Source organism: Triticum urartu, chromosome 1A, assembly GCF_056163025.1.
Source record: "Triticum urartu cultivar PI428250 chromosome 1A, HENAU_Tu73, whole genome shotgun sequence".
Taxonomy (NCBI): domain Eukaryota; kingdom Viridiplantae; phylum Streptophyta; class Magnoliopsida; order Poales; family Poaceae; genus Triticum; species Triticum urartu.
In genome coordinates, this window is record NC_141873.1 from 321,500,369 (window position 1) to 321,513,173 (window position 12,805).

Here is a 12,805-nt window from a genome sequence, read left to right on the forward strand (position 1 = left end):
TGAAAGAAAAAAACTCAGGAACGACGTACAAATTTTTTTACTCGACGTACGAGACCATGCTTTGACAAAAAAAGTGGAAAAACAATCCTCCTTTTAATATTAGGTAAAGATAAAGATAAAGACTAGCAAACATTTGTGTGCATTACCACGGGAGAAAAAAGCATGGGTCTGTTATGAATCGGTACTATATATTGGACGTGTTAGAGGCCTCATATGACATGCATGATGGTCAACCTTGCCACGGTCCACCCAATGAAACCACGGGAGAAAAAAGCATGGGTCTGTTATGAATCGGTACTATATATTGAACATGTTAGAGGCCTCATATGACATGCATGATGATCAACCTTGCCACGGTCCACCCAATGAATTGTTCGCCGTCATATGAGATGCATGATGGCCGTTTCTCCGCATGCGGCCAGGTTTGCTGCACTTGAGGTTGCACCGACGGCGGACTTCACGTGGAAATCCAAGGCACCCCTTCGGTGTCGTTTCTTCGCATGGCTCGCCCTGAAAAATCGATGTTGGACCTCTCACAAACTCGCGAGACGAGGTTTTCCTCATCAAGATGTTTGTCCTCTCTGTGATCAGCATGAAGAGACAATGAATCACCTTTTGTTGGGCTGTGTATTCGCTAAGGAGATGTGGCATAGAATCATCTTAGCAAGTGGCAAGCAAGAATTCAAATGGTGGATGGTGAATCCTTGTGAGAATGGTGTGTGAGGCAAGAACTCAGATGCGATCAACGTAAAACTACAAGGGCTTTGTTGATTCTTGGCATGTGGGAGATGTGGAAGCACCGCAACGACATTGTCTTCAACGGCGCTTCGCCCTCAATTGCCAAACTGGCACGGCGTATCGATAGCGAGGGTAGGATTTGGAGGCTGGCTGGCCTACTCGAAGCGGACCTAGATGGTTTCTTCGAGGGTCTTGCGACGTGGGTAGTGCATTCGTAGTCTTTCGCAGGTAGCGTAGAGTATCTATGGAGTGTGGTCGGTAATGGCAGTGTAACATGGCTGTAAATTATGCATTTGTGATGTCTTTCCCCTTCTCCTTTAATGAATGATATGCACACTTGTGCGTATTCCAGGAATTGTTTGCTGTCGTCCACTCTTTCCACCCTTCTTCTTCTTAGTCAACCATGTCAGACTATCTAGTTGTCGTCATTGGTAGCCTCATCAACCACCGAGTGGTTCACCATGCGTGCTCTACATCAACCTCTTTTGCTGCCTTCCCATGCGGGCTCCTCATTGGTGGTGTCTTCATCATTGGTAGCCTCGTTGATAACTGGGCATAACATAAGCCATTTTTCGTCGTTGCCTTCATGTGCTCATGTGTGGATGTTGGCGTAACAATAACCACAGCCATGTGGCACCAACCATGTCCCACGAGCCGTGCAACCTCCACAATTCCCTTTATTTATTGCCAACCGAGAGTTTTAATATTGGACCCTCTTATAGGAAATATGATGAACGTTTGCCGGGAGGAGGTGACATTTTCGAACATTTAGATGGCAGTTTTTGTTGCGTGTGGGGGTGGTGGTTTCTGGGAAGAAGGAAATTTTGAGAAAAAACAAGCAGAAATTGTCATCGTTTGTGCTTGCGTCGCAACTAAAACTTCCAGCAAACAACGCCCGTTTGTCATCCCCTTCTCAAGGAAGTTCACCTAGATAGCATTACCGTTAATATTTCTTTGTGTTCGCTAGGATAAATAGGCCAAAGCTCACCTTCCATTAGTTGATTCTCAAGGCTAGTTGATGATTGTCCTAGTCATGGGCCTATATAAATAGATGGAGTAGGATAAAAAAGCAAGGTGTGGCTATTAATTTATGAAGAAAACATAATTTATAACACAAGCAATAGCTGGCTCTGCTGGCAACAGCCCTTTGGGACAAGATGGAGATCATGAATTTGAACCCCCACTTGCAAGCATTTTTTAGGATAAAATGAGCCTTTGTATTTTCAACTAGGATTACACTCGGACATGATTACATGTTTCAAGTTATGTGGCACATTAGCTAAGAAGAGAAAATCTCCGTGAACTCTAGCATATGCATCTAGCTCATGTGCAACCACATTGCACTCTCTATAGATTTTGGTTATCGTAAAGGACTCAAAACCTTTCATCTTTCTCTTTGAGTCCTCATAGCATGCCAACCAACTGCCTCTGCTAGTGTTACAATCGGATACTACAGACACGACAACAGCTCAGTCAGTTTCCAGCATGACTCGATTTAGTGACAAACTGCGAGCCTGTTTCGGGTCAGAAGACAACGCTCGAGCTTCAAATTCCTCTGGATCTGTGCAGCTCTGAAAATGACCAGTCTGCCGAGAAAATCATAACACCCATACTATCTCTGCCAATGGCAGCCACCGCTGTCAATACAAAGGACACATCAACTCTGGTTTTAATGTGATTCTTAGGTGGTTTTGTCCAGCCAGTGTTAGGTCGAGGGATGCTGGGAACTCGCAGTGTAACTTCATACAACTTTTCGTTGCCTTTGATATAGTTCTCGGCAGGGATTTCACATGTCAAACACTCCCAGTAGTGAGGCTTCCCCTTTATTATGAATGGTGTCATCCCTTAGAAGCTAAGACCTCCACAGAACTAGTACAAGTTTTTCTCTCATATCTACTGAGCATAAACTTAAGTTTAGCAACAGCCAATCAAGGGAAAAGGGCATACGAGATTTTTCATCCGGCAATTTCCAATATTTTCTCCTTTCCTGTATGAGTTCCCATTGTTTTGTGTCGGGCACTATAGCATGGTGTGTATTTTCAGTGGTGTTTCCACATATCTTGCAGACTCCATCGAGTTCAAGTGTTATCTTGTTTTTGTTCTCCTTCGTGGGCAAAGCATCAGTGGCAATTCTCCAATCAAAAATATAGTTTGCCGAGGATCTTTCACTCGGTCCATCCTTCAAGGACTTTCCAAGTATGTAGGCACTCCTTGCTAAGAAAATGTCGTTTCCATAGCTCCATGCAAGAGTATCTTCCATAGGGATGGTGGGAAGCTGATTTTGTATATCTCCCTCCGCATCAAAGTTGTAGAACAGGTTCTCAATGAGTTGCTTATTCCGCTCATTAGATTTGTAAGTGCATCTAGTGCCCCTTAGAGATTTTGGTGTATTGAAGACTTATAGGTTAAGGGACCAATGCGTTTGTGAGTGTACACAAGTCTATAAGCCTATGAAGAATTTGTATTTCTAAAGACTTTGAAAGTGAATAAATTGGTGTGACCATGAAGACTTGGTATGTATTCGAGGAACATGAAGCGTGAAGACTTTTGTTTTCGTAGTTTCATTTTCTCTTTCTTGAGTCATAGGAAACACCGTACTGTTAAAGGGAGTCGAGGAAATACTAAGGAAAAGTTTCCATGTGATGCTCAACTCAAAATCCTACACCTACCAATCCCTTCGAGTGAAGCCATTGGAAATATCATGCAGTTCTGTCAATTTCTTCAGTGACAGAGAAGAAGCTCTTATGGTCACTGAGGAATTTATCCTGACTGAGGAGTTAGGAATTCGCCAGTGTTGATTGCCTACAAGTGAGGAACATGATAGCCCTGAGGAATTTGATAGTCAAATTTCCGACCGTTGCTGTGCTACGCGCCAGCTGTCCAAAAATATCTTCCCACCTAACGGTCATATCCTTGAAGGGCATTTATGTCTTATCATGTCGGGCTGCTCCCTAGGCTATAAATAGCCGCCCCCTACAACCACTAGCTGGTTGGATGCTCCGATAGAAACTGACACTTGTCATTTGAGAGCATCCCATCCTCCGAGGACTTTAAGCGAAAATCATCAAGTGAGGAAAACCCAAACCCAAACACCTACAAACCCAAAGTGATTGAGCATCACTGAAGAGATTGATCCTGCGTGGATCCGACGCTTGTTACCTTTGAGGAATGTGCATCTTCCAGACGGTTAGGCGTCATAGTGTAGAGCATCCAAGAGGAAATTGTGGATCGCCAAGTGACCAAGTTTGTGAAGGTTTGGAAGTCACCTGAAGACTTACCATGAGTGATTGGGCGAGGTCTGTGTGACCCTAGCTCAAGGGGAATACGGTGAGGACTAAGTGTCCTGAGCTGCGTGTTCAGGATTGGGTGTCCGTGACTATGTGTCCTCGGGTTTGAATACCTAGCCGCCCTAACCAGACGTACAACTATCACAGCTGTTGGAACTGGCCTACCAAATCATTATCTTCACCAAGCCTACTGGTTCTATTTCCTCAACCCTTCCATTTACTCTTTGTCGTGTTGTGTGCTTGTTCATATCTGTTTGAAGACCTTGACTGAAGACTTTCTCAATTTCCTCAGTTCAATTTCTTTAGTCTATTTGTCTTCATCTTGTTTTATCCCGTGTTTACTCTTTCTGTACTCTGTATTTGTTTTCATTTCATCATGAAGACCATGCTTATGTTCTGCTATGTTTACTTCTCAGTACTTATTCCGCTGCAAGTAGTTCTTCTCTTAGGAATTTTCTCAACGTGAAATTCCTCAGTGAAGAATTCATAAAAATCGCCTATTCACCCCCCCTCTAGTCGACTTAACGCACTTTCGATTGGTATTAGAGCAAGGTACTCCCTTGTTCTGTGTGATTTTGGTGTAACCGCCTGGAGTTTTAGTTATGTCGACCACAAGAATGAAGACTGTGACATGCCCCATCTTTGATGGTCATGATTATCCCAAGTGGAAGGCCATGATGAAGAAGCGCCTCATGGCGATGAACATCGAACTCTAGACCGTCACTGAGATTGGTCTTACTGACCTATGCAAGATGGCGGAGGCTGATGATATTCGCAAGTACACGCTACTCAACCTCACGGCGAAGATTATCATCTGCTCCGGCTTGTCACAAAATCAGTTCAGGAATGTTATGCATCTCAGCCATGCGAAGCTCATCTAGGACCGACTCTCTGAGGTCTATGAAGGCCATCGATCTCACCATGAACCCTGGCTTGAGAACTTCATGGAATCGCACAAGGCTATGACTTTCAATCCAGAATCATCATCCTCTGCACCATGCCTTATGGCAAAAGGTGCCAAGGTAACTGAATGCTACTTATCTGAGTCTAGTGATGATGAATCTGGTGATGAATTTGGACCCAATTATGTCAAACATGCTAGATGAAAAGTTCAAAACATGCTAGATGAGAGCGATGATATGTTGGGTGAAGAAATGGATCGTTCTAAAGCTTTGGCTGAAAGTCTTTAGGGACTCTAGTCCAAGTTTGATAACCTTCAGAGTCATCATAACACTCTCCTATCTGATCATGAGAAGCTTTCTTATGAATTTCTTCAAAGAAAGCAAGATCTTGAACAGTTAAGAGTGAGTTATGAAGATCTTCAGAAGGAGCGCGATTCATTACTTTCTCAACAAATCAGCGCTACTCAGGAAGAATTTATTCCTCCATGTTTGAAGTGCACTGAACGTGAATCTGCTAATTCTTCACCTGAATGCTCAAATGCTTCCATTGCTGCATATTCTTCAACTGTCTCTGCTATCACTAATTCCTCATATGAGGACATTGCTAGTATCACTGATGATGCAGGGCTGAAGGAATTGTATATGACAGGCATGTACAAAAGCCTCAAAGGGCATCAGGCTCTTTATGATGTGCTTAAAAAGCAGATCCTCAACATGAACCACAGGAAAGAGGGTATTGCCTTTGAGAGGAAACTCAATGCTGATGGGACCTACTGGAAACCTGAGCAGTATCCCAAAACCTCATGGGATGCTGCAAAGGGACCTTTAGTGGATCCATCTACTTTATCTAGCTTTACATGTGAATCTTCATATTCTTCTGATGAGTCATTTGAATCCAACTATAAATTGTTCAAAAATCAGAATGGTGAAGTATTTGCTAGATATGTTGGCACTAACTGCAGGAACGGTCCTCCTATGAAGAAAATCTGGGTTCCCAAAAGGTGCCTTGAAAATCTCCATGTGAATGTCATCATGACACCACCTGTGAAGAATAGGAACCCTAGATCAAACTTCATATGGACCAAATTCTTCATATGGATCCATGTCCTCTTACGGATCAAATTCCTCACGTGGATCAAATTCCTCAAAAGGATCAAAGTCCTCATATGAACATCATCATGCTAACCCTTCTGTTTCACAGGGAAGATCTAAGGATTATGGATATGTGCATTATTCTCCAAATCATTATGTTCATAAGTCCTCAAAGAATTTCTCTGCTTACTCTTGCGCTTACCCTAACCCCTGTTATGTGAAACGAAGTGGATTGGCATCTATGCCACCTTTCTCTTATGGAGCTCGCAGAATGATGAACTCTTTGCCACCCCTTCAGATGTGGGTGGTGAAGAAAAAGAACTAATCTCTTATGCAGGGTCAGGTCTCCAGACGAACTTAAACGTCTGAAGAATTTGCTGGAGACCTGAATATCCTTGAAAGGATGCAAGCTAATCATGAAGAAATGAATTCTCATTTCTCACGTCCTCTACTGCTTTATCTGTTCTATTGCTTGACAAATTTGATCTAATGAAATTGATATCATATTCATCACTGATGAAGTATATGAGTTCGTAAGTTGCACTAATTCATCTACAGGATGATCAACCCAGAGCCACTGAGTGGGTCCTCGATAGTGGATGTACAAATCACATGACTGGTGACAAGAATCTATTGATGGACGCTCCCTTATCTCCATCGCATCTGAAGCATATCACCTACACTGACAAAGGCAAAAGCAAGGTATTGGGTCTAGGTAAGGTTGCAATCTCAAAGGATCGACACATGGACAAAGTCATGCTTGTCGAGTCCTTAGGGTTCAACCTCATGTCTGTCTCAATGCTTTGTGATCTTGATATGGTTGTTGTCTTTGGAAAGTATCGTTGTGTTGTGATCATGGCAGCTGACAATTCCAAAGTCTTCGAACACTTTAGGAGAGGAGATTTGTATATTGTTGATTTCTCTACAGGACCACAACCTGCTACATGTCTACATGCAAAAGCTTCAGAAGGCTGGCTATGGCATCGACGACTTGGTCATGCTAGAATGAGGAACGTGCACACGCTCGCGAAGAAGAAGCATGTCATTGGCATCGAGGGTGTCAAATTCCTCAAGGACCATTTGTGTGGAGCTTGTGAAGCCGGAAAGATGACCCAGGCCAAGCATCCCTCAACGACCATCATGACTACCACTAGTCCATTTGAATTGCTTCACATGGATCTCTTTGGCCCTACTCACTATGCCACATTTATTAATGCCGCATCTTTATATGGCTTTGTCATTGTTGATGATTATTCACGATATACATGGGTGCATATCATCACTTACAAAACTGAAGTGCATGAAGTCTTTAAACGATTTTCCTCGAGGGCTTCAACCAACTTTGGTGTGAAGATCAAGCACATCAGAAGTGACAATGGAACTAAGTTCAAGAACACTGGTCTTGATGACTATCTTGATGAACTTGGTATCGCTCATGAGTTATATGCTCCATATACTTCTCAGCAGAATGGCGTCGTGGAGCGCAAGAATATGACTCTTGTTGAGATGGCTCGCACTATGCTTGATGAGTACAAGACGCCTAATCACTTCTGGCCTGAGGCAATAGATACTGCTTGCCACATCATCAACAGGGTATATCTTCACAAATTCTTCAAGAAGACTGCATATGAACTCCTCACTGACAAGAAAACCAATGTGAGTTATTTCAAAGTCTTCGGTGCTAAATGCTGGATTACAGATCCTCATCACAGTTCTAAATTTGCACCGAAAGCACATGAAGGTTTTATGCTTGGTTATGGTAAGGACTCGAACACCTACAGAGTCTTCAACACCTATCACCAAAAAGTTGTTGAAACTGTAGTTGTGTGGTTCGATGAAACTAATGGCTCACAAAGAGAGCACCTACCTCCTGTGATAGATGAAATACCTCCTGAGGAATCTATTAAGCTCAAAACTACTGAGGATGTCATTCCTACCAAAGAATCTGCTGAAGAAGTTGTTCCAGAACGTGAAGAACGACATGCTGATGCATCTGAAGAAAATGGTGCTGAGGAAAATGCTGATCAAATTCCTCAACGACAACCAGCTCATCCTCGCGTTGCAAATGAAGTGCAAATTGAGAAAATCATCAGCGACATCAACATTCCAGGTCCTCTCACACTCTCAAGTGCTTCACATTTATCTAACTTTTGTGGGCACTTCGCTTTTGTCTCCATCACAGAGCCCACTAAGGTAGATGAATCATTTCTGGAGCCTGAGTGGATTCAAGCTATGCAAGAGGAATTACATCAATTTGAGCTCAACAACATCTGTGAACTTGTCAAACGTCCAGATCCTCGCAAGCACAATATCATTGGCACAAAGTGGATCTACCACAACAAGCAAGATGAAAATGGCCTTGTGGTGAGGAATGAGGCACGACTTGTAGCTCAAGGCTACACACAGGTTGAAGGAATTGATTTTTATGAAACTTATGCACCTGTTGCAAGACTTGAGCCTATTCGCATATTACTTGCTTATGCTAACCATCATGATATCATCTTACATCAAATGGATGTGAAAAGTGAATTCATCAATGGTAAGCTTGAGGAAGAAGTATATGTTGCTCAACCCCCAGGTTTTGAAGATCCAAAGCATCCTGACAAAGACTTCAGACTCAATAAGGCCCTCTATGGCCTCAAGCAGGCCCCTCGGGCGTGGTATGATACCTTGAAGGAATTCCTCATGAAGAAAGGCTTCAAATCCGGTTCACTTGACCCAACTCATTTCACTAAATCTTATGATGGTGAATTGTTTGTCTGCCAAATATATGTTGATGATATCATTTTCGGCTGTACTGACCAATGTTACAGTGATGAATTTGCATATATGATGAGTGAAGAATATCAAATGTCTATGATGGGAGAATTGAAATTCTTCTTAGGTCTTCAGATTCGTCAACAACGCAATGGCATATTCATATCTCAGGAGAAATACCTCAAGGATGTACTGAGGAAATTCGGCATGCAAGATTGAAAAGGAGTCAAAATCCCTATGCCCTCAAATGGCCATCTAAGCACTGATGAAAATGGTACTGACTTTGATCAAAAGGTATATCGCTCCATGATTGGTTCTTTATTGTATTTATGTGCATCTAGGCCAGATATTATGCTTAGTGTTTGCATGTGTGCCCGATTTGAAGCTACACCGAAGGAATCACACCATAAGGCTGTGAAGCATATTCTTCGATATCTAGCTCACACACCAACACATGGATTATGGTATCCCAAGGGCCCGGATTTTGATCTCATTGGATATTCAGACTCTGACTATGCTGGTGATTGTGTGGACCGCAAGTCAACATCAAGCACATGCCATTTCCTCACACGATCCTTGGTCTGTTGGTCCTCGAAGAAACAAAACTGCGTATCACTGTCTACTGCTGAAGCTGAGTACATTGCTGCTGGTTCTTGATGTGCTCAATTACTGTGGATGAAGCAAACCCTCAAGGACTATGGCATCAACATGAAGAATGTGCCTCTCTATTGTGACAATGAGAGTGCCATCAAGATTGCTCATAACCCAGTTCAACACTCGAAGATAAAGCACATTCAAATTCGTCATCATTTTCTTCATGATCATGTGTTGAAGGGCGACATTGCTATTGAGCGTGTCAAGACTGAAGAACAGCTAGCCGATATCTTCACAAAGCCCTTGCATGAGAAGAGATTTAGCAAGTTGAGGTATGAGCTAAATATCTTAGAATCTTCAAATGTCTTTTGAAAAGGACACACATCCTAACACTTATGCAAAATTGATGACTTAGATGTGCAACACACGAAGTAATGTTGTTCTATAATCAATGAAGACTAACCCTCTAAGTGTGAAGAAATTAATGAAGAATTTGATTCTCAGAACCCTACGACAATTGTACGCGGTGTCTGAAATCATCATTCTTATACGATGGGTCACGCCACCACCAAAAGTTGAAAATCTTCAATTTGAGTTTTTGAAATTCCTCAGTTGTTCATTTTCTTCCACTTTGCAATGTCTTCACTCTTTCCATTGTTGTTCTTCATTGGCAGTATAGATATATATATATATATATATATGAGTTTATGTCCTCTACAGCATTCACTTATTGCTATTTCTTCAAGTTGCTTGTTCTGCTAAGTGAATGTGATTGGACCCTTCCACCTCTATACTAAACTCAACCCATTCTATTCACAAATTCTTCATGTGCGTTCTATTTGAAACTCGTTCAAAATCTTCAATGTGTCCTTGTCAGCTAAAGAATTTGCGAACGGAATCTTAAACTTATCTTATCTGAATTTTCAGCTTTTGCCGCTCAAACCGTTCCACCTTTCTCGATATATTATTCTATTCACCCACGATCGTCACCTCTGTGTACGTGGGTGACACATGTCACACGAATGAGAAGGGTCAGGGGCATGTTCGTCCAATTTCCTCGGGCGAGCAGTTTTTCACTTCGGCTATAAATAACCCCCCTTCCTCACTTCGTTTTTACTCCGCTCGACCTCACTCCCTCACTCGAGCTCTCAAACCCTAGTGCCGCCGCTACTTCCATTGTCACCGGTGAGGAAGAGATTCACTGCCTCGACCTCATCGCCGTCGTACTCACGCCGGCTGCGGATTTCTTCACTCCGCCGCTGCCGTAGCTGTCTTCCTCAGCCAAGTTAGGGCATGAAAGATATGAACTGACGAGCTTCTAAATCTACCCTTCTCAGTTCGTCGTGTTCTTCGTCAAGGGTAATTAGAAGTTACTTTTACTGTCCTTGTTGATTCTGATATTTTCTTCAAATCTTTAAAAGGTGTTTATTCCTCAAATCTTCGCACACTAAACACCTCACATATCATCTGTTCTTGATCTGTTTCTCTAAGCAACATTTCTCTTCAAGATTCCTCAATTGTGTGGATTTTCAAATCTGTACAACTCTGGAACCTAAGTCAAAGAACGCTTAGTGAAATTCCTCAAGACACATCTGGTCAAATTCCTCAAACTTGTTCTTTTTGCAAAAACTTCTGAGAACGCATGTGACCTCTCCAAATTCTTCGCACCTATACTCTGTTCATAGTTACAATGTCTGCTGCTGAATCTCTAGGTTCTCATCAACTTAACTCATTTGCAACATTCCTCGAAGAAAAACTGCATACCTCTTCAGAGAATTCAACTGCTCAAAATCCTCAATTGAAGAAAATGGCTGATAGAAAGAAATCTCAGAAGGTAGGAAAGAAACTGGAAGTCAACACAACTTCTGAGATCCCTGATGACATTTACAAGGATTATTGCACTCCTGATGAGGCCACACATGGAAAGGAGGACAAAAATTAGCGCAAGGTGCGCATACAAAGGATAGAGAGGAGATGGGCACGAGAATGGAGAGAATACAGATATGTCACAACAAAATATATGAAGAAATTTTCTCTTCACCCTCCTTGCTCAAGACCTCCATTGGCACCTGGCCAAGAAGCTGATCCCACTAGCCTCAAGCGCGGTGAGGACTATCCTGATGAATGGGCAAAGCGTCAAGCTAAGTTGGCCACAGTAGCTAAAGAGGCAGTGAGGAAATTCAATGAAGACTCTGTTGCTCCTGCCACTGCTGAGGCCTCTGCTAGCAAGCTGAAGAAGGCCATGCCTAAGAAGCCTGCACACAAGCACAATGCCCCTTCTTCTTCAATGCCCTCACGGCCAAGCTCCTCTGCAATGCCCTCACGACCAACGTCTGCTAAGCCCTCACGGTCATTTCCTCAAGCCGCCCCAGTTCCTCAAGTTGCATAATCCTCGGTTGCTCCATCAAAGTCCTCAGCACCTGCGCATCTCGCCTCGTGCCAAAGGACAACAGGCATCTCTATTGCCTCAGGAGCCTCTGCACGTTCATCAGCTCCTATGCATTCTTCAACTGACCCCACTTTGCTGAAGACCATGGCCACTGCTGGACGAGGCACTAGACCAAGTCCTCAAAAGAAGCAGGTCGCCTTTCAGGTCCTATCCTCTTAGGATGAAGCTGATGATGAAGAACTTGAAGAAATCATCAAAGACAAACAGCACAGGGCCGCTACAGCCAAAGGCAGTAACGTGTCAATGATACTGGATCCAAAGTTGATCCTAGACTTCATCGACTTGTGGCACAAGGACCCCAACACACCTCTGCATGAGTTGAACCTCACTCCTGGTCAAAGTCATGTGCTGACTGCCTTCATTGATGAAGAGAAATGGAAGTTTGAGAAGGCCAGGAAGCTGAAGAAGGCGCAATACAAGAAAGAGTGCTACCTGAAGAAAAATGTTGTCAATATGACATCTGATGAACTTTTGTCTATTCAAATTGAGATCAAAGGACTCAGTGATGAATTCAATCTCTACCACACAGATTGGATTGGAGCCAAGGTCAGATTTGTGAAGTTAGCTGAAAACTTCACTACCAATGTTGCAGCTCCATCGCAACAAGAAATTTCTCAGGCTGAAGCATCTGCTCAGCCTATTGAAGAAAATGCCAGCACCGCTGATGACAATCAGGCTGCTGAAGAAAATGCTACTACGAGGGCTGATGACTGCATTCCAGTCGCTGATGAAACTGCCAGGGCAACCACTAGTGTTGCGCTTGAAGAAACTATCAGGACAACTGAAGCTTTAACCGCTGTGCCTGAAGAAACTGATCATGCCAAGGCAACTGTATTAGTTGCCTGAAGAAACGGAACCAATTTTCTCTGCTCCTCCTGCACCTACACCAAGTCCAATTCTTCCTTATGCACCCAAAGCGAAGAAGACCAAGGCTGCGAAGCGTGCATCCGTGAAGAAACGGAAAGAATCAACTTCATCAGAATCTT